The sequence below is a fragment of the Cetorhinus maximus genome, chromosome 24 (assembly GCF_964194155.1).
Source record: "Cetorhinus maximus chromosome 24, sCetMax3.hap1.1, whole genome shotgun sequence".
Lineage (NCBI taxonomy): Eukaryota > Metazoa > Chordata > Chondrichthyes > Lamniformes > Cetorhinidae > Cetorhinus > Cetorhinus maximus.
This window is the reverse complement of record NC_135902.1, coordinates 338,818-365,342: the sequence shown is the minus strand read 5'-3', so window position 1 is coordinate 365,342 and position 26,525 is coordinate 338,818. Positions and strand designations below refer to the sequence as shown.

Below are 26,525 nucleotides of genomic sequence, written 5' to 3'. Positions count from 1 at the left end.
CCCAGCTTTGGATTTGTTTGCCCTACCTTTCCCGTTTGAGGGAATATACTTTGACTGTGCCTAAACTATCTCTTCTTTGAAGGTAGCCCATTGTGCAGCTACAGCAGGAGTGGGGAACCTCCTGCCCAGAGGCCAGATCCAGGCAGATGCTACCCAGGCCATGGTAACAGAGGAGGAAACCCTGTCACTAGAAGGCTTTAAAATTGATGAGGAGGGGCTATTAGATAAACTGTTGGTACTTAAGGTTGACAAGGCACCAGGACCGGATGAGATGCATCCAAGGATATCGAAGGAAGTGAAAGTGGAAATTGCAGGGGCACTGGCCATAATCTTTCAGTCTTCCCTAGATTTGGAAGGTGCCAGAGGACTGGAGAATTACAAACATTACACCCTTGCTCAGTAGGAGGTGCATGGTCAGCGAGGAGAGGCTTTGGCCTGAATGAGACAGAGACCAAGTGGGTATATTTGGGAATTGGTTCAAAGTAGGATTTTTGGTGCATGGGGGAAAGAGTTGCTTTAGGTAAGGTTCACTGCAGGAAGTAAAGTGTGCTGAGTGGGGAGTTCGGTGAAGGACAGGGAGGAGGTACTTTTTTTCTTCTACCCTTTCAGCCTCCAGTATTTGAATCCTACTTTGGTGCAGCAGAAGGAGCATGTGAACCAGTAACTGGTATTATTAGTTTTTATTAGTATTGTAAAGTTTAATCGCAGTGCCGAAACCTATTGGGATGTGTAGGCTTTATTGATTTATAATTAATTAGCAATTAATTAACACTTATTGGCGATGGCAGGGCAGTTGATGTACTGCAATTGCAAAATATGGGAGCTTCTGGATACTGATGTGATTCAGGGCAAACACATCTGCAGTAAATATTTGCCAATGCAGGAACTTCAGCTCCAAGTTATTGAGCTGGAGGACAAGCTGCAGACACAGCGGCACATCAGGGAGGGGGAAAGTTACCTGGACACTTTGTTCTAGGAGACAGTCACACCCCTTAGGATAGGGTCTTCTGATTTTGGTCAGGGACAGGAGGTTTGACTACAAGTGAGGCAGGTGAGGGCACCCAGAGGGCAGGACTGCAGGAGCCTGCACCCTTGTAATTGTCCAACAGGTTTGAGGATTTTTCAATTTGTTTGGATGAGAGTGAGGGCTGCAGGGTGGATGAGCTGACTGGCCATGGCACCGTGGTACAGAAAGCCATTCAAGTGGGGGGAGTTAGAAGAAATGTAATGTAGTAGGGGACAGTATAGTCAGAGGGATTGACACCATTCTCTGTAGGAAAGAGCGTGAGTCCAGAGGGTTAGGGGCATCTGCTTGGGGCTGGTGAGGAACTTGCAGAGGGAGGAGAACGACCCATTCGCCATGGTCCATGTTAGCACCAAGGGCATAGGCAGGACAAAGGTCCTGCTTAGTCAGTATGAGGAGCTTGGCACCAAATTTAAGTAGTAGAACCTCAAAAGTCATAATCTCTGGGTTATTATCTGGGCCATGTGCAAATGGCACCGGACAAATCAGATTAGGGAGATGAATGTGTGGCTCAAAGACTGGTGTGGGAGAAGTGGGTCCTGGTTCGTGGGGCACTGGCACCAATACTGAGGAAAGTGGGACCTGTACCGTTGGGACAGTCTACACCCAAACCATGCTGGGACCGTTGTTCTTGCAAGCCGTAAAACTAGGAAAGTGGGAGGGCTTTAAACTAAGTAGTGGGGGCAAGGGTTCAAATTTGGGATGATGTGGTAAATCAAAGAGTAGAGACAGACAAAAGAGAAAGGTATTAATGCAGGAAATGAAAAACAGTCCGTGACAGGAAGGGATAGAGAGTACAAAGCTAACAGTAAATCGACAGATGAGACTAGAGGTTATTAAAAGAATAAAAGGATAAAACGAAAGGCTCTGTATCTGAATGCACGAAGCATACGAAACAAAACCGATGAATTGAGAGTGCACATGGAAATAAATAAGTATGATTTGATAGCCATTACAGAGACATGGCTGCAGGAGGGCATGGAATGGGTCCTGAATATTAAAGGGTATGGGACATTTAGGAAGGACAGGAGGCAAGGAAAAGGTGGAGAGGTGATTCTGTTAGTTAATGATAGTATTGATAGCAATTGAGAGGGATGATCTAAGTTCAGGAACTCAGGATGTGGAAACGGTTTGGGTAGAGATGAGAAATGGGAAAGGCAAGAAGTCACTTGTGGGAGTTGTGTATAGGCTCCCTAATAGTAACCACATGGTAGGGTGGAGCATAAAGGAAGAAATAATTGGAGCTTGTCGGAAAGGCACGGCGATAATCATGGGAGATTTAATCAACACAGACTGGAAAAGTCAGATGGGCAAAGGTAGCCTAGATGAGTTTGTAGAATGTTTTTAGGATAGTTTCTTAGAACATGCTCTGGAGCCAACCAGAGAGCAGGCTATACTTGACCTGGTAATATGCAACGAGATGGGATTAATTAATGTTCTCATAGTGAAGGCACCCCTAGGTAGCAGCGACCATAATATGGTTGAATTTTGCATTCCGTTGAGGGAGAGAGGAGTGGGTCCAAGACTGTTTTTAAACTTAAATAAGGGCAATTATAAGGGCATGAAAGCAGAGCTGGCTGAAGTGAATTGGCAAATTGGGTTAAGGCATAGGTCAATAAAGATGCAGTGGCAAACATTTAAGGAGATATTTCAGAATACACAATAGATATATTGCAATGAGTAAGAAAATGTTGAAGGGATGGACACACCATCTGTGGTTAACTAGCAAAGTTAAAGATAGTATCAAACTTAAAAGAAAAAGCATATAATTGTGCAAAGATAGGTCGAAGGTCAGAAGATTGGACAGAATAAAAGGAACAGCAAAGGATGACTAAAAGATTAATAAGGAGAGAAAAATTAGAGTACAAGAGAAAGCTAGCCAGAAATAAAACAGATAGTAAGAGTTTCTATAAATATTTAAAAAGAAAAGTCAACAAAGCGAGCATTGGTCCTATATAAAGTGAGTCTGGAGAATTGATGATGGAAAACGAGGAAATGGCAGATAAACTAAACAGGTATTTTGTATCAGTCTTCACTATAGAGAATACAAGTAACACTCCAGAAGCAGCTATAAATCAGGAACTGGAAGGGAGGGAGGAGCTCAGGAAAATTACAAACTGAAAAGTGGTACTGAAATTGCCGGAGCTGCGGGCTGATAAGTGCCCGGGTCTTAAAAGAAATGGCTAGTGAGATAGTTGATGCATTCATTTTAATTTTCCAAAACTCTCTAGATTGGAAGATGGCAAATGTAACTCCATTATTCAAAAAGGGAGGGAGGCAGAAAGTGGAAACTACAGACCAGTTAGCATAACATCTGTTGTAGGGAAAATGTTAGAAGCTATTATTAAAGAAGCTATTGCAGGGCACTTGGGTAAGTTCAAGGTAACCAGGCAGAGTCAACATGGTCTTGTGAAAGGGAAATAATGTTTAACCAGCTTTCTTTGAGTTCTTTGATGAAGTAACATATGCTGTGGATAAAGGGGAACCAGTTGATGCACGGTACTTAGATTTCCAGAAGGCATTTGATAAAGTGCCACATCAAAGGTTATTGCGGGAAAATTAAAGCTCAAGGGAGAGGGGGTAACATGTTGGCATGGATAGAAGATTGGCTGGCTAACAGGAAGCAGAGGATAGGCATAAATTGGTCATTTTCAGGTTGACAAGATGTGGCGAGTGGTATGCTATAGGGATCAGTGCTGGGATCTCAATTGTTTACAATTTATATAAATGACTTGGGTGAAGGGATGGATGGGATAGTTGCTAAGTTTGCTGATGACACAAAGATAGGTAGGAAAGTAAATTGTGAAGAGGACAAAAGGAGGCTATGAAAAGAAATGGATAGGTTAAGTGAGTGGGAAAAGATCTGGCAAATGGTGTATAATGTGGGAAAATGTGAAATTGTTCATTTTGGCAGGAAGGGTAAAAGAGAAGCATATTATTGAAATGGTGCATCGAAATTAGTGCATGAATCGCAAAAGGCTAGTATGTGGCTACGGCGAGTAAGTAGGAAAGCTAATAGAATGTTACCATTTATTGCGAGGGGAATTGAATACAAAAGTAGGGAGGTTATCCTTCAGTTATACAGGGCACTAGTGAGACCACATCTTGAGCACTGTGTACAGTATTGGTCACCTTATTTAAGGAAGGATGTAAATGCGCTGGAAGCAATTCAGAGAAGGTTGACCAGACTAATAACTGGGATGGGTGGGTTGTCTTTTGAGGAAAGGTTGGACTGACTAGGTTTGTATCTGCTGGAGTTTAGAAGAGTAAGAGGCGACTTGATTGAAACATATAAGATCCTGAGGGGTCTTGACAGGGGGGATGTGGAGAGGATGTTTCCTCTTGCAGGAGAATCTCGAACTAGGGGGTCACTGTTTAAAAATAAGGGGTCATCCTTTTAAAACTGAGATGTGGTGAAATTTTCTGCGGGTCATGAGTCTTTGAATTATTCCTGAAAAAGTGGTGGAAGCAGATCCTTTGAATATTTTTAAGGCAGAGGTGGATAGATTCTTGGTAAGCAAGGGGGTGATAGGTTATTCCGGCTAGGCAGGCTGCAGATTTGGGGTTACCATTAGATCAGCCATGATCTTATTAAATGGTAGAGCAGGCTCGAGGGGCCAAATGGCCTACTCATGCTCCTTGTTCATATAAAAAATGTTGTAAGGATAAGTCCAGCATTATAGACCAGTCAGTTTAACTTTGGTGGGGAAGCTTCTAGAAACAATTATTTGGGATAGAATTGACAGTCATATGGAAAACTGAGAGTTGGTTTGAAAAGCCAGCATGTATCATTATCTTGCTGGAGTTTTTATGAAGAGGTAAGAGGGTTGATGAAGGTAAAGCTGTTGATGTGGTGTACATGGACTTCCAAAAGGCATTTGATATAGTGCCGCACAACAGTGAGACAAGTTATAGCTCATGGACTAAAAGCGACAGTATCAATGTGGATACAAAATTGGCTGAGTAGTAGGAAACAGCAAGTAATGATTAATGGATATTTTCAGGCTGGAGGAAGCTTTGTAGTGTAATTCCCCAGGAGTTGATATTGGGACCCTTGCTTTTCTTGGTGTATATTAATGATCTAGATCTTGGTTGCAGGGGACAATTTCAAAGTTTGTGGATGATACAAAACTCGGAAGCATTGCAGACTGAGGTGGGCAGTGTGAACTTCAAAAGGACGTAAACAGGTTGGTGGAGTGGGCAGATAGGTGGCAGATGAAATTCAATGCGGTGAAGTATGAGGTGATTCATTTTAGTAGGAAGAAGATAGAGAGATGATATAAAGTAAGTGGTACTACTCTAAAGGGTGTGTTGGAGCAGATGGACCTGGGTGTATATGTGCATAAGTCATTAAAGGTGGCAGGACAGGCGGAGAGAGCAGTTTATAAAGCATACAGCATCCTAGGCTTTACTAATAGGGGCATAGAGTACAGGAGCAGGGAGGTTGTGCTGAACTTGCATAGGACACTGCTTGGACCTCAGCTGGAGTATTGTGTACAGTTCTGGGTGCCACACTTTAGGAGGGATGTGAACACATTGGAGAGAGTGCAGAAGAGGTTTACAAAAATGGTTCCAGGGATGAGAAACTTCAGTAATGAAGATAGATTGGAGAAGTTGAGACTGTTTCCTTTGAGAGGAGAAGGTTAAGAGGAGATTTGATAGAGGTGTTCAAAATCATGAGGGGGCTGGACAGGTGAGATAGGGAGAAACTGTTCCCACTTATAAAAGGATCGAGAACAAGGGGGCACAGATTTAAAGTGATTTGCAAAAGATGCGAATGCGATGTGAGAACTTTTCCACACAATGAGTGGTTTGGGTCTTGAATGCACTGCCTGGAAGGGTGGTGGAGGCAGTTTCAATTGAGGCATTCAAGAGATCATTAAATGATTATTTAAATGGAAATGATATGCAGGGTTACAGGGAAAAGGCAGGAGAATGGCACTGAGTCGTGATGCTCATTCGGAGAGCTAGAGCAGACACAATGGGCTGAGCGGCCTCTCTGCACCGTAACAATTCTGTGATTGAGATTTATTTATCAATTTGTCTGAAGACTGACATCTGTGATAGTGGGGACCTTGAGCCAAAATGGATCATTCACTTCAAACTTCTGACTGAAGATGGTTGAAATCCCTCAACCTTGCCTCTTGCACTGATGTGTTGGACTCCACATAATCAAGAATGGGGCTGTTAACAAAGCTGTTGCCTTCTGTTATTTGATTGTCCACCACCATTTATGATTGGCTGTGGAACGACTGCAGAGCTTTGATCTGATCCGCTAACTGTGGAGGTCTATAAAGTACATCCCTGGAAAGAAAATGCTAGAATCTATTATTAAGGAAGGCTGCTGATGATACCAAGCTAGATGGAAAGATAATCTGTGGGGAGGACGCAGCAAGGCTGCAAAGCAATATAGACAGGTTAAGTGAGTGGGCAGCAATATAGCAGTTGGAGTTTAGTGTAGTGAAGTATGAAATTATTCACTTTGGTCGTAAAGCAGAGTATTTGAAACTTGTAAATGTTGATGAACAGACACACTTGGGTGTGCTCATACAAGGAACGCAGAAAGTTAGCATGCAGGTGCAGCAAGTAGTTAGGAAGGCAAATGGCATGCTGGCCTTTATTGCAAGGGTTTAGAGTACAAGAATATTAGAATCTTGCTACAGTTGTGTGGGGTTTTTGCGAGACCACATCTGGAATACTGTGTGCAGTTTTGGTGTTCATGTCTGAGAAAGGACATATTTGCATTGGAGGCAGTACAGCAAAGGTTCACTAAATTTGGTCCTTGGGATGAGGGGTTAACCTATGGTGAGGAGGCTGAATAAATTGGGCTGATATTTACTGGAGTTTAGAAGAATGAGAGGTGATCTCATTGAAACCTACAAAATTCTGAAGGGGCTTGACAGGCTGGACGCTGAGAGATTGCTTCCATTGGCCAGGGAATCTAAAACATTGGGGGCACAGTGTCAGGATAAGGGGCTGATCATTTAGAACTGAGATGAAGAGAAATCTCTTCAAAGGGTTGTGAATCTGTGGAATTCTCTACTCCAAACGGTTGTGGATGCTCTATCATTGAATACAGTTAAGGCTGGGATAGACAGATTTTTGGTCCCTCAGGGAACAGGATATGGGAAGCACGTGGGAAAATGGAGTTCAAGCCCTAGATCAGCCACAATGGTATTGAATGGTGGAGCAGACTCGATGGGTCATATGCTCCCTTTTTCTTGTGTTCCTATGACTCACTCATTCCACACACCACCCCCCCCCCCCACCTCCCCCCAACCCCATGAACACTTCAGTGCTAAACCATGAAATAGCTACCGGATCTCCTTTTGATAACGCACCCTGAGATTATTGGAAGTGAAGCTTCTTTCAGTTTGTAACGTTCACAAGACCAGATTTTAAAATATATTCTTAAATATATTTCAATTTCCAGAGTGCGCCAGGAAGTGGATAATGACTTGGCAGGTTTTAGATTAATAGACATGTCACAGTGATGGATTGTAGCTTGATTTAATATTCATGAGGGTTTGGATGACTTCAATTGAACAATATTTTTTGTGGATATGTTTGTTCTCTATAATTGTGGGCTTTATATCAACTTTTGTTGAGATATATTGAAAAGACTCATGTTTTCGAAAAATACACGAGTGAAAGCAATAGGCTTGTAAATCAAGCTGATATATGATACACAGAGAATTTCCCAGCTGCATCTGAATTAGTAATTTCAGAAGACTTAAGACCTGAGAGCTTCTACTTTAAATGATGTATGTGAGCATTGACTGCAAGTGAATCTCAGCTATTATTGATCAGCATTTTCTTAGGTTGTTCTAGAAGAGCTGGTAAGTTCAGGGTATAATGTTTGCATGTCCAGGCAGAAGTTTGAGTGTTTTCTTTTGTTAACTGATGGTTGCAGGTCTGGGCAGGATAGAAAGTAGGGTCAGAGTACTCAGATTGACACGGGTCAGTGGCTCCGTGTAATTTTGAGTTGTATTACCCTTTTCTCCTTATTCACATTCATTGCTTTCTGTTTCCGTCTCATGTTTGACCTACCAAAGCTTGCATTCACATTGCTGCCTATTTATCCATCTTTTGTACCTTTACTTGTCTCCTTACCATCTCCTCTTCCCTGACACCATCATCCCTTTTTGTCATTTAATCTCTCCTCTCACTCTAATCTCACTTTATCAAAGACTTTTGTTATTTGTTCCCACCCCCTGTTCCGCCCATAACCCCAACCCTGCCTCGGTACTTAAAACTTGTTACACCTTAACTACTTCCAGTCTGATGGAAGGCCATTGACCTAAAATGTTAATTCTCTATGCAGACCTGAGTATTTCCAACAGTTTCTGTTTTTACTTCATATTTCTAGTGTCTGCAGTATTTTGCTTTTGTATCTTGATGCTTTGCTCTTGGATATGGGAAGCATGATATTAGAATTCACTGGCAGCACACAAGGAAAAGTCTTTGAGGGGCTAGACTGGTTAGCACAATAGGAAGACCAGGGTAAATGCATGTTTATGTTGAAAGAGGAGAAAAAGCAGAGAATGGGAACAGAACGTCACTGGAAGGAAATTGAAGTGGATGGAAAACAGAAAAACATGGGGGCTCAATCATTCAACTCCTGCAAACTGCAAGTGCAGGGCCTAAAGCCACTTGGGTTTTATAAACATAAGCAAAGTGCAACAGTAAAAGAGATTGAGATATATCTCTAGGTGGCAATGATTAGGCAGATGACTGTGTGCAGTTTTTGGTACCCCATTATAGGAAGAACATAAAATCTATAAAGGGTTGATTCAAAACTGAATAAGAAACTAAAATTCTGAGGAGAAACTTGAAATACTTTTAGTATTTCCACTGGAGCAAAAAAGATTGATTTAATCAAGGTTTTAAACTTGTGAAGGATTTTGAGTGAATAAGGAAAAATTGAGTCAATGCTGAGGGAACATTAATTTAAATTGTCACAGAGATGTTAAGAGAAATTTCTTGTGGAAGGCTGTTGGTGCAGGGAATGCTTTGCCACAGGGAGTGCAGAGACCTTTGCAACTTTTAAGGGAAGATTAGATAAATATTTGAAGCAAAGGCAATTAGAGATGTATGGCTCATGGAAGAGGGATGTGATCGAGATTAGTTCTGGATTGCTATAGCAAAGAGCCACACAAACAGGATGGGTTTAATAAACTTCTGTGGGTCAGTGCTGTAAATATATAGAAGCAAAATTCTGCAGATCTTGGAAATATGAAAAAAAACAAATATTGCTGGAAACAGGTCAAGCAGCATCTGTGGGGACAGAAACAGAGTTAATGTTTCACATCAATGACACTTCAGAAGCTGAGTTCCAATGAAAGCTCCATTGACCAGAAACCTTAACATGCTCCATATATGCTGCTGGAGCTGCTGAGTGTTTCTGACATTTTCTGTTTTTGCTGATGCTATAAATTACAGACTTGGTGAGTGGACATTCGGGAGTTGACAAAGGCTCAGTGTTTCAGCAGTAGGTAGGCTGAGGCAGGGGCGGAGAAGGGTGATATTATGAAAATAAAAGCAGTAATAAAATGGTAATAAAGGATATGAAGTCAAACTCGCTTGTCAAGTAAGACGCTGAGGTTCTGAACAGTCTGGTTCAGCCTGAGAGAGCGGTTAGGGAGGCTGTTGGAATTGATGATGAGAGTATAGAATTTGTGGCTTCAGAAGAAATTCTGAATTCAGACATCATCAAAGACTGGATGCCTGACAAGCAGCCTGATGGCACGGGGGTTGAGAGAGGTGATGGAGAGGTAGATCTTGCTGTTGTCACTATACTTTTGGAAGCTGACCTCATATCTGAGAATCATGTTGAAGGGCAGCATGCAGAGGAAGGAGCCAAGGGGTAAATCCTTGGGGGACTACAGAGGTTATGTGGGGTTTGGAGGAGAAGCCATTGCTGGAGATACTGTGGGTACAATTTGATAGTTAAGAGTGGCACCTTGCAAGGGCAGTTCCATTCATTGGATAATAGGAGGTTGGTTTACTCTTGATAAGAGCTGGCAAATGTAAAATTTGTCAAATTGTGATCTACCAAACTGTGAACTTCTGTTTCTGTGGCCAAACAAGTTGCCTTTTGTAATAAAAATTACCTGTGTCCTGTGACATGGCAATAGAAAATAAAGGGTACAATTCTAAAGGGGATGCAGGAGAAGTGGGACCTGAGGTCAAATATGCACAGATTATTGAAGGTGCTGGGCAGTTGGAGAGTGCAGTTAATATGGCATACGGGACCTTAGGCTTTATAAATATGGGCATAGAGTATAAAATCAAGGAAGTTGTGATAAACCTGTGTGTGATTGGTTCAGGCTTAAATGGAGGATTTTATCCAGCTCCGCTTGAGGAAGGCTTTAGAGAGGGCGCAGAAAAGATTCACGAGAATGGTTCCAGAGATGAAGTCTGTGTTCACTCCGGGGAAGGACAATGTAAGTGTGGAAATCAGGGAGGGGGACTGTGGTATACTTGAGCAAATTAACATTGAAAGTGAGGAGGTATTAGTGGTTTTAGCGGGCTTAAAAGTGAATAAATTTCAAGGCCCAGATGAGATGTATCCCAGGCTGCTATGTGAGGCAAGGGAGGAGATAGCAGGGGCTCTGACACTAATTTTCAAATCTGCTCTGGCCACAGGAGAGGTGCCAGAGGACTGGAGGACAGTGACAACAAAAACAAAAAATGCTGGAAAAACTCAGCAGGTCTGACAGCATCTGTGGAGAGAAAGACAGTTAACGTTTTGAGTCCGTATGACTCTTCTTCAGAGCTAAAGGGAAGTAGAAATATGGTGAAATGTATACTGTTTAAGGGAGGTGGAACAGGTGAAGCTGGATAGAAGGCCAGTGATAGGTGGAGGCAAAGGAGAGATTGCAAAAGATGTCATAAACAAAAGGTCAAAGGGTTGTTAATAGTGGTGGTACTGGCTAAAGGAGGTGCTAAAGGTGACATTGAGTGGAAAGCAGAATGTGATAATGGCAAGACCAGGATAAGCACTCTTGAAAGTGACAGATAGCCCTAGTGGGGATAGGTTGGGGGGAGGGGACAATGGTGAGAAAAAAGATCGAAAAGGCTAAAAGCTGGGGATGAAACAATGAAGCTGGCACAGACACAGCAAACCAAATGGTCTCCTGTACTGTAACAGTTCAATGATTCTAAGAGGTGAAAGGGAGGTGATTTAGCTGCAATTTAAGTTCTCAAACATTGTGCTTATGTAGTTTAAGAATAGAATATCTATTCTAAACAATACATTCAGTTTGTGTTCAGTGGTTAGTTACTGGATGAGAGGTCGATCTGTATTAATGTCAAACCTAATGCAACATTGTTTGTGCATCACTGACATTCCCCAATCCTTACACCGGTTAGCTCTGGACCTTCACTCTGCATTCCTGAGCAATGAATGTTGCCTTGCATTGAAGCTGTTTAAAGATTATTTTACTTGTGAACTTGAACAGCTACGTGAAAGGAGTGACGTTCATTGGGTTTTTCTGAGTTGAATTTCAACAAGGCCTGAGACGATAGACCAAATAATTAACTCCTGGACCACTGGAGAGCTGAGATTCGAAGCTCTGATTTGCCATTAGAATTCCATTTATAATGGCTGATTCTTGCCAGGTTTTGGACGCACCTCTGTATTGATTACTTGGCAGAAGGAGGGGAATCTGTCTCAGACAGATAGGAATAGGTATGAATAATCGCAAATGAAGACAGAAAAAGACCAGCTGGTCCACTGAGCCTGCCCTATATGCACATCATGAACACACCCTGGCTGAAATTTGCGAAGGAATAAAGGTCAAATAATATGGAATTAATACAGATATATTTGGTTAAAACAGGTTGGTCCAACATATGGCCCCCAGAGCCATCAGAATGCCAGTCAAAGAAATATGTTTCAATGGAAGATTCTGCCTGGAGCTGCTCTTCCAATTACAGGCTGTTTCTCTCCCCTGTTTGCTGCTGATAGGCTCACCGTCATTCAAATGACAGTGTAGGCTCAAGGAGCCAGGTGGCCTCCTAATCCTAATTTGTATATTTTTGTGTGTGCCTGTGTCTGGCTGGAGTGTGTCCATAAGTCTGGCTCACTCCTTGTATCTCATTCACCCTCTCTCTTGCTCGATTGCTTGCTCTCTCACAGACACCAGCACGCACACGCAGCTACACTCTTAATACTCATCTGTATTTATTACTTTTTTTTTGCTCAGCAAGTTGTTTCTCTTCATACCTTATGTTTAATTTAATTTTGTGCCAAACTTTATCTTTGTGAAATTTGCTCATCAGCACCTTGAGTGAGAAAAAATTTGAAATGTGGCCCCCCCCACGTGAAAAGGTTGGACAAGCCTGGGTTAAAATTTACTTTGGGTAAACTCACATTAAAGCATATTTAACAGGGGTCAAAACTAGCTTGCAAAAACAGCAAGGTTAGCTCCCTTCACAAAGATGTGAAGTTGCTGATAAGAATTTCACACACCTTAAAAAAAACCCAGTATCTTCAGAATAAAAGCAAAATACTGCAGATGCTGGAAATCTAGAACAAAAACAAAAATACCTGGAAAAACCCAGCAGGTCTGACAGCATCTGCGGAGAGGGATACAGTTGACGTTTCGAGTCCGTATGACCCTTCATCAGAACTAAAAAATGTAGAAATGAGGTGAAATATAAGCTGGTAGAGGGGGGTGGGACAGGTGGAGCTCGATAGGGGGCCAGTGATCGCTGGAGGCCAAGAGGAAATTGTCAAAGATGTCATAGACAAAAGGACAAAGGGGTGTTGACAGTGGTGATATTATCTAAAGGATGTGCTAATGGGGACATTAAGGGTAGAAAGCAGGACAAGCTAGTGACAGATAGCCCTAGTGGGGATGGGGTGGGGGGAAGGGATCGAAATGGGCTAAAAGGTGGAGATAAAACAATAGGTCGAAATAAATTTAAAAATAGGTGGGAAAAGAAAATATATTTGTAAAAAAATTATAAATTATTGGAAAAGGGGGGATTGGAAAGGGGATGGGGACAGAGGGGAGAGTTCATGATCTGAAGTTGTTGAACTCAATGTTAAGTCCAGAAGGCTGTAAAGTGCCTAGTCGGAAGATGAGATGCTGTTCTTCCAGTTTGCGTTGAGCTTCACTGGAACATTGCAGCAGGCCAAGGATGGACATGTGGGCATGAGAGCAGGGTGGAGTGTTAAAATGGCAAGCGACAGGGAGGTCTGGGTCATGCTTGCGATATCTTCAGGATTCTTGCTATGACGCTAACACACAAGCTACAATACTAGCTCTGAGTAAAAAAGCAAAACTTTAAACTTGGGACCTAGCATTTTATATTTTTAACTTACTGGATGCAGTACCTTGACTAGTTTTCAGGAAAAAATTCAAAATGACATTTCCGAGAAATTGAATGGGCACCTCATTGTAATAGGTGGTCCTTCCACCAAATATAGGATAGGTGTGGTCTGTTGATCAAATAAACATCTTCCACATCACCATTAATTGTGAAGCCTCGGCCCTCGCTGCGGGAGCCCCGGCCAATATGGGAACAAAAGCCCTGGAAAATTTCTCTCTCGCCATAACCGTGAATTGTTGGGAGGGTGTTGATTACAGAAAGGTGTCCCTTAAGGAAATCTTCGTAGTGTTCAGTAGGCAATTGTTGAGGTCGTCTTCACAAGTAGATCTATTTACACATGTACAGTAAAGGCTGGGAGCTATCTTCGTGCTTAGGCCTTAACCTCTCTCTGCTCAATACCACACTTACCACTGAGTCTGGGTCATGTGCCTTCTTACATAATGCTATAGCCGGCACTGTACTCAGTCCCACATTAACCCTGTATGTGCCAGACCCTTATACTATACCTCCCCCAAGTCTTAATCCAGTGTATATGGAGTTACACTAGTTTACTTCATGTCTTGCACTGTTATCAGTCTCATGCATTTACAAAATTGTTACCACATTATTGCTATTACTGTTCTTGCATTATTACAGTATTCTCACTATCCCATCCAAGTCTTTAAATTTACAGGTTCAGGTGATCTGGAGGCCTTAACGTTGAACGAGAGATGGAAGGGTTATGTCGGAAGAGTGGTAGGCTCTGTTCTCCCTGGTTCTTCCTGTTGGCTTGGAGGTTGGCCTGGCATTTGGAGATGCTTTCATTCTTCCATTCCTTCGTGTTGATCAGTTTGGCTTTTGTGGTGATCAGTGCTTGCTGCTATTGTAAATCGTTTTTTGCGGGGTGGACGAACATTGTAGTCATCTCCTTGGCCCTTTCACCTCTTTCATCGCATGAGCCGTCTCTGTGTATATGGACGTTCACATTTCAACAATGGTACCTTTGTTTGCACCTGTTTCACAATTTTAGCCAAATTTTTGATCACCTCCTTTCCAGTTTTTTGAGCTTACAAGTCTTTTCATTTGGCTCAACAACTATGGTAACTTGAATTGTCTTCATCTGAGTTATCTCCAGAACCTTAAGTTTGACAACTTCACCTGGCCATTCAGTTCTGTTCAGAATGTTTCTTGCCTGGTCACTGCTGTTTAGACTCTCTCAGTTCATTCGTTAGATCCTCCATTATGTTTCTTGGATTTCTCCTCCTTCTCCTGTGCTTTTAAAGTCTGGATTTGCTCTTCCATACTATACATCCCGTCCATCGTGTTTTTTTTCATTCATGGGATGTGGGCATTGCTGGCTAGGCCAGCATTTATTGCTCATCCCTAAATGCCCTTGTTCAGAGGGCATTTATGGTCAACCACATTGCTGTGGATCTGGAGTCGCATGTAGGCTAGACCAGATAAGGATAGCAGATTTCCTTCCCTAAAGGACATTAGTGAACCAGATGGAGTCAGAGTTCAACAATTTAATCAGTTTTGGTATTAATTCTGCATCCAAGCAACTATTCTGATTCTTCAGCAATTCCTTCTCCTGTCCAAGGCATCTCTCATGATGTTTCTGAGAGAGGACTGATTGAAGTTCGTTAAGTTTTAATTAACGGTCTATTTTTGTTGAATTTGTTTGTACAAGTTCATAATTTTAAGCATTGAGTCCGCTTTCAAGTGTTCTACTTCCTGTGAGTGACACACCAGTCTTCTCATAAGTTGTCATTTTTCTTTAAACTCATCATTCGTACATGAAACTGATTCTCTATACTGATCAGTTTTTCCTCAGCAGAGTATAATTCCTCTGTGATATCCTTCAAGCTCACGTTCTGTAATCACACTTTTGCCAATTGTTTTTTGCCAATTTTGGGACACCTCGTGCTCTTTTGTGAGAACTTTTACCATTCTAAGTTCTTGATTTTCATCCCCTTGTATATCTCTTTGGAAATGTAATCTTTTTCCAAGGTTCCTTCCATCATGTGTTGTCAAAGGTATATACGCAGCTTGAATCTTGCACTTCAAATCTTCCAGTTCAGCTTTGATTTCACTTCTGCTTTTTCTTACTTCATCTGTCTCAGTGAATGCTGAGGAAACAGCCCTTTCAGCTGCTGGTGCAGTTCTGAAACATGTTGGGGTCTTCAAAAAGGTATTCCTTTGGGACTTCTGGAAAGTTCCCTGCCTCTCCGGTACCCTTGTGTGGCTCTCTGTTTTGATGGGGGTTTTCTATGTTTCTTTTTAAGCTCTGCCATCTCCTCAACTTGAAGATTAAAATATTTGTCAAAGGCTGTTCATAGTTCCTCAAGGCTGGTTGTGGATTCACCAGTGCCTTGCATCAGGAAATTGTGATTTGCAAGATCACCAAACCAATATGAAAAGGCAGTAATCTGAGCGCCTTCTAATTTTTTTTTGTACTGAGACCTTATGCACCCCAGTAATGTGAAAAGCCGCTTCTCAAGGATACCACATTTCCTGTTGGGTTTGGCCCTTGAATAAGTGCAAACTGACCTGGTTACCATGGTCATTAATATTTAATTTTGCAGTTACAGCTTTAAATGTTGTTGCCCTTTTAAGAATGGCTTTTTTTTTGCCAAACTTTTAACTCTGCAGGATAGCTTAAAAACAAGAAGCTTGGGCTAGCTAGGGGTTTGTAAATTGGAGAATTGCCCTGCTTTCAGTCCTTTAAATTTTCTCTGGAGCTTTTCCCGGTTTTCAAAATGGTGTCACTCTTGACTCCGAGACACGCACATTTCCCGCGCTTGCCAGTTTTGGCAGACTCTGTAAAATGGTGAAGACTCTTAATGGCTGCCTGGATCAGTTGTGTGCCAACTTTTTTCATCCCGTGGTTTTCTATGCTGAGTAATGAGGTATTTGAATTTAAAACAACATGCTGTTTTCTAAGCTGGACAGTTGCAAAGCTCCCGAGAGCTTTAAACAATTCTTTTGCCTTATTTTATGAATTCGGCACTCTTGTTGGGGTTGCAACTGGGGAATCAGGTTTTAACAATGGGTCTTCCTTCAATGGCACCTCTGACACTGAAAGGGGTCTCCAGATTAGCTGCAGCCTGGAACTTTAAAAGATTTAGCTCACCTTTGCAGGGTCATTGGACTCTGCTCTCTGAAGCTGGACTTGAAGGGAGATTCAATGGAGCCTTCTACAGTAACCAGGCTGTAACTGAACAGGAAGGGAGAGAATTAACTGGCAAAACAAATGTGTAGGAAAATGAACTACTTAAACAAGCAAGGAAGGGGATAGAGAAAGTGAATGCAATCAAGAAGCAAATTCAGCAATTAGAAATAAATGAGGCAGTTATACAAATAAAGAACTTAGCAAAAGGGATGCAGAGGAACAAAGGAAGTGGAGGAAAATCGCTGGTTATTTATAATCGGGGAAAAGATGTGGAGGAACAAGACAAAATAACTAGTGTTAAATACGAACAAAAAAAAGATGAAATGCTTCTATTGTACTTTGGGTATTAAACTAGGAATATTAAAAGCAATTATGTAATGTGAATGTAATGTATCACTACCAAAAACCTAACTGCAAATTCAGCAGGAATATAAAGTGAACCTAGTGAGTTATGATTTTAGGAGAAGCAGAATAGGCAAGGAGGGAAATGATACTGTTGGTAGAGGAGGCAATATACAAATTCAGACAGAGCCAGTATGGTTAGAGATCAAAGATAAAAGGATTGTTACATGTGGGGAGATTAGAGAAGCTGGGATTGTTCTCCCTAGAGCAGACCAGCTTAAGGGGAGCTCCAATAAAGGATAACCAGAGGACAGGTTTAGCATAATTGGCAAAAGAATTGAGGCTGGAAATAGAGAAATGTTTTCGTATGGTGAGTTTTTAATGATCTGAAATGTACTAGCTTTTGGAGGGAGCAGTGGTGTAGGGGAAAATTGGAACTGAGGATATTCTAGAAAGATCAAATGAGTTAGCTGATGGAGAGTATTTACATTGGTGGGGAAGAACAAAACTAGAAACGATCGATCTAAGATAGTCACCAAGAAATCAAATAGGGAATTGAGAAGAAACCTCTACCCAGAGTGGTGAGAATGTGGAACTTAACACCACAGGGAGTAGTTGAAGCAAATAGTATAGTTGCATCTAAAGGGAGGCTAGGCAAGTATATGAGAATGGAATAGGGGATCATGACAAAGTTAAATGGAGAAAGATGAGAGGTGGCTAGAATGGAGTACAAATACTGGCATGGACTAGTTGGCCAAATAGCCTGTTTCTGTGCAGTATACTTGATAATCCTATATAATATCTTAAAATAGAGTTTGCAAAGCCGCAGAATAAATGTTTGCAATTAAAAAAATAATGGGTAAAATAGGTAGGGTAAAAGTGAAGGGTAAAAGTTTAGGTAGCAGTGACCACAATGATTGAATTTTACATTCAGTTTGAGGGAGAGAGGAGTGGGTCTGAGACTCCGTTTTTAAATTTAAATAAGGGCAATTATGAGGGCATGAAAGCAGAGCTGGCTAAAGTGAATTGGCAAATTATATTAAGGGATTGGGCAATAAAGATGCAGTGGCAAACATTTAAGGGGATATTTCAGAGTATACAGGATAGATACATTCCAACCAGTAAGAAAAAGTTCAAGGAATGGACGCACCATCCGTAGTTAACTAGAAAAGTTAAAGATAGTATCAAACAAAGAAAAAACGTAAAATTGTGCAAAGATAGATGGAAGATCAGAAGATTGGAGAGAATATAAGGAACAGCAAAGGATGACTAAAAGATTAGAGGAGGGAAAAATTAGGGTACGAGAGAAAGCTAGCCAGAAATATAAAAACAGATAGGAGTTTCTATAAATATTTTTTAAAAAACGCGTTAACCAAGTGAGTGTTGGTCCTGTAGAAAATGAGCCTGGCGAATTGATAATGGAAAACAAGGAAATGACAGATAAATTAACAGGCATTTTGCATCGGTCTTCACTATAGAGGATACAAGTAACATTCCAGAAGCAGCTATAAATCAGGAAGTGGAAGGGAGGGAGGAGCTCAGGAAAATTACAATCACCAGAGAAGTGGCACTGAGTAAATTGTTGGATCTGCAGACTGACTAGCGCCCGGGTCCTGATGGACTTCATCCTAGGGTCTAAAAATAAGTGGCTAGTGAGATAGTTGATGCATTCATTTTAATTTTCCAGAACCCCCTAGATTCATTAAAGGCCCCATTAGATTGGAAGATAGCAAATGTAACTCCATTATTCAAAAAGGGAGGGAGACAGAAGGCAAGAAACTACAGGCCACTTAGCTTAATGTCTGTCATAGGGAAAATGTTGGAGGCTATTATTAAAGAAGCTATAGCAGGGCACTTGGATAAACTCAAGGTAATTAGGCAGAGTCAACATGATTTTGTGAAAGGGAAATCATGTTTAACCAACTTAATGGAGTTCTTTGAAGAAGTAACATGTGCTGTGGATAAAGGAGAACCGGTTGATGTATGGTACTTAGATTTCCAGAAAGCATTTGATAAAGTGCCACATCAGAGGTTATTGCAGGAAACTAAAAGCTCATGGGAGAGGGGGTAACATATTGGCATGGATAGAAGATTGGCTGGCTAACATGAAGCAGAGGGTAGGCATAAATGGGTCTTATTCAGGTTGTCTGGTTGTGACGAGTGGTGTGCCACAGGGATCAGTGCTGGGACCTCAACTGTTTACAGTTTATAGAAATGACTTGGACGAAGGGATGGATGGGATAGTTGCTAAATTTGCTGATGACACAAAGATAGGTAGGAAAGTAAGTTGTGAAGAGGACAAAAGGAGGTTACAAAAAGATATAGATAGGTTAAGTGAGTGGGCAAAGTTCTGGCAAGTGGTGTATAATGTGGGAAAATGTGAAATTGTCCATTTTGGCAGGAAGAGTAAAAGAGAAGCATATTATCGAAATGGTGAGAGATTGTAGAGGGACCTGGGTGTCTTAGTGCATGAATCGCAGAAGGTTAGTATGCAGGTACAGCAGGTAATTAGGAAAGCTAATAGAATGTTATCATTTATTGTGAGGGGAATTGAATACATAAGTAGGGAGGTTATCCTTCAGTTATACAGGGCACTAGTGAGACCACATTTTGAGTACTATGTAAGTACTGGTCACCTTATTTAAGGAAGAATATAAATGCACTGGATGCAGTTCAGAGAAGGTTGACCAGACTAATACCTGAAATGGGCGGGCTGTCTTATGAAGAAAGGTCGGACAGGCTAGGCTTGTATCTGCTGAAGTTTAGAAGAGTAAGAGGCGACTTGATTGAAACATATAAGATCCTGAGGGGTCTTGGCAGGGGGATGTGGAGAGGATGTTTCTTTTTGTGGGAGAATCTAGAACTAGGGGTCACTGTTTAAAAATAAGGGGTCGCCCATTTAAAACTGAGATGAGGCTCAATTTTTCTGAGGGCCGTGAGTCTTTGGAACTCTCTTCCTGAAAAGGCGGCGGAAGCAGAGTCTCTGAATATTTTTTAAGGCAGAGGTGGATAGATTCTTTGTAAGCACGGGGTGATAAGTTATCGTGGGTAGGTGAGCTGAAGATTTAGGGTTACTATCAGAGCAGCCATGATCTTATTAAATGGCAGAGCAGGCTCGAGGGGCTTATAGGCCTACTCCTGCTCCTTGTTCATATGTTCATGTGAAGAGGCATTGGGGGTGGTGGGGGCTAGAGCATAAATAAGGGAATGAGAAAAGGAGGAAAGAGGTTAAGAGATGAGAAAAGCAAGGGAGAATATCTAAACAGAATCTAAAAGTTGCAAATTAATGAACCTGTACAAAACCTTAGCACTGCAGATTTCAGATCAGTATTGCACTCCACATTAGAGGAACAGCATTGAGGCTTTAGAGATGAAATAGCGCAGATGCACTAGGGTGCTGCCTGGTATGGGGAAATACAAGCACAACAGTGTGAAAAATTGTAACTGATTAAGGTGTTTGATACAAGTCTTTAACATTATGAAATCATGGGACAGATGAGAGAGATATTAACTGCTTGCACTGACTGAGAGGACCTAGATATCGCCAAAGGATCAGTGTCAATTTATATAAATGACTAGGATGAAGGGGCCAAAAGTATGGTTGCAAAATTTGCTGATGACGCAAAGATAGGTAGGAAAGTAAGTTATGAGGAGGACATAAGGCTACAAAGGAATTTGGATAGGTTAAGTGAGTGGGCAAAGACCTGCCAAATGGAGTATAACGTAGGAAACTGTAAAATAGTCCATTCTGGCAGGAAAACGATAAAAGAGGCGTATTATCTAAATGGTGAATCGCAAAAGGTTAGTATGCGGGTACAGCAAGTAATTAAGAAAGTTAATAGAACGTTATTGTTTATTGCGAGAGGAATTGAATGTAAAAGTAGGGAGGTTATGTTTTAGTTATGCGGGGCATTGGTGAGACTACATCTGGAGAACTGTATATAATATATGCCTCATTTAAGAAAGGATTTATGTGCATTGGAAACCATCTGGAGAAGGTTTGCAAGACTAATACCTGGGATTGGTGGGTTGCATTATGAGGAAAGGTTGCGCAGGCTAGGCTTGTTTCTGCTGGACTTTTAGAAAAGTAAGAGGCAACTTGGTTGAAACATATCCTGAGGGGCCTTGACAAGGTGGATGTGAAGAGGATGTTTCCTCTTGTGGGAGAATCTAGAACTAGGGGTCACTGTTTAAAAATAGCGGGGCGCCCATTTAAAACAGATGAGAATTTTTTTGAGGGTCTTGTGTCTTTGGAACTCTCTTCCTCAAAAGGTGGTGGAAGTGTCTTTGAATATTTTTAAGGCAGAGGTAGATAGATTTTTGCTAAGGGGGTGAAAGGTTATAGGGGATAGGTGGGAATGTGGAATTGAGGTTACAATCAGGTCAGCCATGATCTTTTTAAATGGCAGAGCAGGCTCGAGGGGCTGAATGGCCTACTCCTCCTAATTCGTCTGTTTGTATGATTTCGGGCAGAACGAGGGAAGTGTTTTTACAGAGGAAGTTGAAAAGTTGTAGACTATCAGAATTAATGAATGAAGTAGAGAACATATCAATAGGTTAGATTGTTGAGGGAACGCAGGTAAAGGGATTTGGAAACTGGCCAGGCACATGAAATTGGACCAACCTGTGTGGAGGATGAACATCAACTTGGCCTGGTAAAGCTGACTGGCCTGTTTCTAGGTTTTTTTCATGTGTAAAAACACAGCTGAAATTGGCAAATCCGTGCAGTGAAGATGTATCCCCACATTATATTACAACCTGCACAGAATTCAGTTGATTTAAAAACATGTAACTTCTCTGACAGGTTCAGGCGGGCACTCTAGGATTTGAACAACAGGTGACTTTCAGTACGTGATGTTTCTCCTGCTGTTGCCAAATTCTGGAGGCCTGAAGCGCTCAAATTATCAATGGAATGTTTGCTAACAGTGGTTTGTTGAGTGCCAGCTGAGATCAGGGGTTTCTTGAAGTAGTGCACAGTTACACATTATTATTTCAGAATGTTTTGTTAAGAAGCTAGCACTCTAGACCCATGCAAGGCAGGCTCAAGCTTGAGTTTGTCAAGTATAGTCAAAACCAATCTGATTAAATACCATTTCTCACCAAGGTTGGTTTAGCAATGAATTCTAATAAAAGATTAACATGTTTTGTAAGTGTTTTTCCAGCAATTGTATGTGGGACGTACACTGGGCGTGAGATAAAAAGTGCTGTTCAAGGCAGTTAGCCAACATGCTGATTCTAGTAGACCATTCTGCCCATCGGTTGTGTCAGAGTTGGAGTCAAATGTAGGCACATTGAAGGTGCCTGAGCTTGCAGACCGTGGATGGCCTGAGTCATTTCTGGTTATTTATGAAGCACCTGCAAATTGCAATTTTCACTTGGCACACAATATCAATCAGGTTACTTTGTAGGCAGCAAAATGTCTGAAAGGCCATTTGTTATCATAAAAGCTGGCATATTGATTCTGTGCACAGAACCCTTTCTAGATGTATATAGAAGTGATGACAGATCATTCAGTACATTGTGTCAGAAGTGTTCTTGGATTCTATCACACAACAGGCTGGCTGCATGACCCATTTTGAAATATCAGATATTTGCACGAAGTGCTTTCTGGGCCTGTTTGTCAGTATTAAGCAGACATTTTTTGATTTGTCAGAACTGACCCATGAGTGTTTTTTAAAAAGGCAAAGAGTTTCGGCCTTGGAAAATGGTGAGAGTGACAGTTCCTCTGTGGTGGTCAACCAGAGCCAAGGCCACTGTAGGTGGTCCAGCTACTGAGGGTGGGATGAAGAAGTGTGGAAGGGCAATAGTGGTAGGGGACTCATTAGTGAGGGGAATAGACTGGCACTTCTGCAGCCGTAGGCGTGACTCCAGGATGTTGCCAGGGTTAAGGATGTCACGGAACGGCTGCAGGGTATTCTGAAAGGGGAGGGTGAACAGCCAGAGGTCGTGGTCCATGTTGGGACCAAGGTCATAGGAAGAAAGAGAAATGAGGTCCTTCAAGCAGACTTCAGGGAGTTAGGTAGGAAATTGACGAGCTGGACTTCAAAGGTAGTAATCTCCAGATTACCCTGGTACCGCGCAGTAGTGAGTATAGGAACAGAAGGATAGAGCAGATAAATGTGTGGCTGGAGAGATGGTGCAGGAGCGAGGACTTTAGATTCCTGGGGCATTGGGATCATTTCTGGGGGAGGTGGGACCTGTACAAGTTGGACGGTTATATCTGAACAGGAACGGGACCAACACCCTTGCGGGGAGGTTTGCTAGTGCTGTTGGGGCGGGTTTAAACTAAATTGGCAGGGGGGTGCCATCCTGAAAATTAGTTCAGAGGGGAGAGAAGCTGAGATGGAATTAGAAGTTAAAATGCTAGTAAGTGAGTCTGGAAGGCAGAGGCAACATAGGCTAGATAAGAAAGAAGTGAGTATAGCAAGGTTACATGTAATATATTTTAATGCAAGGAGCCTGAGGAATAAGACAGACTGAGGACACAGATAGGCACGTGGGAGCATGATATCATAGCTATGACCGAGACTTGGCTAAAAGAAGGGCAGGGTTGGCAGCTCAACATTCCTGGTTATAGGGTATTCAGACGAGGTAGAGAGGGAGATAGAAGAGGATCATGGAATCAATTAGCAGTGAGGAGGGCTGATATCTTGGAAGGATTATCAAATGAGGCCATATGGGTAGAAATGAAAACCACAAAAGGGGCAAACACGCTGTTGGGTGTGTACTATAGGCCCCCAAACAGCCAGGAAGAGTTGGAGGATCAAATATGTAATCAAATGTAAGAATAATAGGGCAGTAATAGTAGGGGATTTTAACTACCCAAATATTAACTGGGATAGTTTTAGTGTACAAGGTAGGGAGGGAGCAAATTTCTTAGTTGCATCCAGGAGAACTTTTTTTTAGCCAGTACGTAGAAAGCCCAACAAGGGAGGTGGCAATTCTGGACCTAATATTTAAAAATGAGTCCTGGCAGGCGGAAGGCGTATCAGTAGGGGACCATTTTGGAGATAGTGACCATAACTCAGTTAGATTTAGGATAGTTATGGAAAAGGATATGATTGGGCCAGGAATAAAAGTTCTAAACTGGGGAAAGACGAATTTTACTAAGATGAGTTACAATTTAGCCCAAGTGGACTGGGAGCAGCTACTTGCAGATAAAACTGTGTCAGAGCAGTGGGAGGCATTCAAGGAGGAAATAGCAAGAGTACAGGGCAAATATGTTCCCATAAAGACAAAGGGGGGGAACCAAGTCCAGAGAACTCTGGATGTCAAGGGACATAAAGGTTCTGATTAAGATAAAAAGAGAAGCTTATGGCAGATACCGAGGGCTCAATATGGCAGAGTCCCTAGAGGAGTATAAAAAGTGCAGGAGGGAACTTAAAAAGGCAATTAGGGAAGCTACGAGTGCATGAGAAAGCATTGGTGGGTAGAATAAAGGGAAACCCAAAGGGGTTTTTTAAATATATAAAGAGCAGGAGAATAACAGGAAAAGAGTCGGGCCAATTAGGAACCATAGGTGTAATCTGTGTGTGGACCCGGAAGAGGTGGGTACAGTCCTTAATGAATACTTTGAGTCAGTCTTCATAATGGAAAAGGACAACGCAGGTATAGACATCGGGGTGGATGACTGTGGAATATTAGAGGAAATTAACATAGAGAGAGAGGAGGTACTCACGTGTTTAGAGGCCTTAAAAGTAGATAAATCCACAGGCCTGGATGAGCTGTATCCCAGGCTGTTGAGGGAGGCGAGGAAAGAGATATCAGGGGCCCTGGCAGTAATTTTCAAAGCCTTTCTGGCCACAGATGAGGTTCCAGAAGACTGGAGGACTGCTAACGTTGTCCCATCATTAAAAAAGGGAGGAAGGAATAGACCAGGAAATTACAGGCCTGTCAGTCTAGCCTTGGTGGTGGGGAAGTTATAAGAAAGAATTGAGGGACAGAATATGTCTGCACTTGGAGAGACATGGATTAATCAGGGATAGTCAGCATGGATTTGTTAAGGGAAGGTCGCATTTGATAAATTTAATCAAATTTTTTGAGGAGGTAGCCAGGAGTGTTGATGAGGGTAATGCGGTTGATGTGGTCCACATGGACTTTAGCAAGGCTTCTGATAAGGTGCCTCATGGCAAACTGGTCAAGAAAGAAAGAGCCCAGGGGATCCAAGGCAAAGTGGCATGTTGGATCCAAAATTGGCTGAGAGGTAGGAAGCAGAGGGTGATGGCAGAGGGCTGTTTCTATGACTGGAAATCTGTTTCCATTGGGGTTCTGCAGAGCTCGGTGCTGGGGCCCTTGCTGTTTGTGGTGTGCATAAATGATTTGGACTTAAACGTAGGGCTTGTGATCAAGAAGTTCGCGGGCAGCACGAGAATTGGTAGGGTGGTAAATAGTGAGGATAGCTGTAAACTGCAGGAGGATATCAATGGACCGGTCAGGTGGTCAGAGCAGTAGCAAATGGAATTCAACCCGGAGAAGTGTGAGGTAACGCACTTGGGGAGGGCTAACAAGGCAAGGGATTACACTCTGAATGGTAGGACCCTGGAAAGTACTGAAGATCAAAGGGACTTTGGTGTGCATATCCACAGATCCCTGAAGGTAGCAGGGCAGGTAGATAAGGTGGCTAAGGCATCATATGAGATACTTACCTTTATTAGCCCAGGCACAGAATACAAGAGCAGGGAGGTTATTCTGGAGCTGTATAAAACACGGATTAGGCCACAACTGGATTACTGTGTGCAATTCTGGTCACCACATTATAGGAAGGATGTGATTGCACTGGAGAGGGTGCAGAGGAGATTTACCAGAGTGCCTGGGTTGGAGGGTCTGAGCTATGAGGAAAGATTGGATAGGCTGGGGTTGCTTTCCTCGGAGCAGTATAGGTTGAGAAGGGAACTGATAGAGGTGTTTAAGATTATGAAGGCCATAGGGTGGATAGGAAGGCAACTTTCCCATTAGTAGAGGGGTCAATAACCAGGGGCATAGATTTAAGGTAAGAGGTAGAAGGCTAAAAGGGGAGAAGAAAATACATTTTTTGTACCCAGAGGGCGGTGGGAGTCTGGAACTCACTGCCTGAAAGAATGGTTGAATCAGAAACTCTCGTAACATTTATGAAGTATTTAGATATTCACTTGCGTTGCATAGCCTCCAGCACTATGGGCCAAGCGCTGGAAAATGGGATTAATGTAGTCAGATCTTTGTTGACTGGCACGGACATGATGGGCCGAATGGCCTCCTTCTGTGCAGTAAGCGTCTAAAGCCTATAAGACTTGACGATTTATTGCAAACAACCTGTACCCCATAAATCAGTTCAACAATTGCGAATTAAATCATTTGGTCCTACATGACTTAACCATCTGGCAAGAATGAACATTTTAAATGGTAAGTTCAAAAGATTTATTAACCATTAAAAGCTAGAAAGGTAACAATTTATAAAGGTTAAAAAGCAAAGTTTCAATTAATAGTAATTAAAAGTAAGAGGAGAAAGCTTAACTTTAATAATTAAACAGACTTCTCACAACTTTCCTCGATTGATCAGGCTGAAGGTGTGAAGTGAAGATAAACCCAAAAGGTGGATAACATGTTAACAACGTGGTTACTCAAAACCTTCATTTTTATCCCATCAGCTCACATTTTCTTTTCTTGAATTAGCCTAAGAGTCGAACAATA

General features: G+C 42.0%; 1 protein-coding gene across 2 annotated transcripts in view; it reads left to right on the top strand.

The window, feature by feature from the left end:
- Positions 1-26,525, top strand: part of slc38a12 (solute carrier family 38 member 12) — a 294,942-nt gene that overhangs the window by 226,169 nt on the left and 42,248 nt on the right. The window lies entirely within an intron of this gene.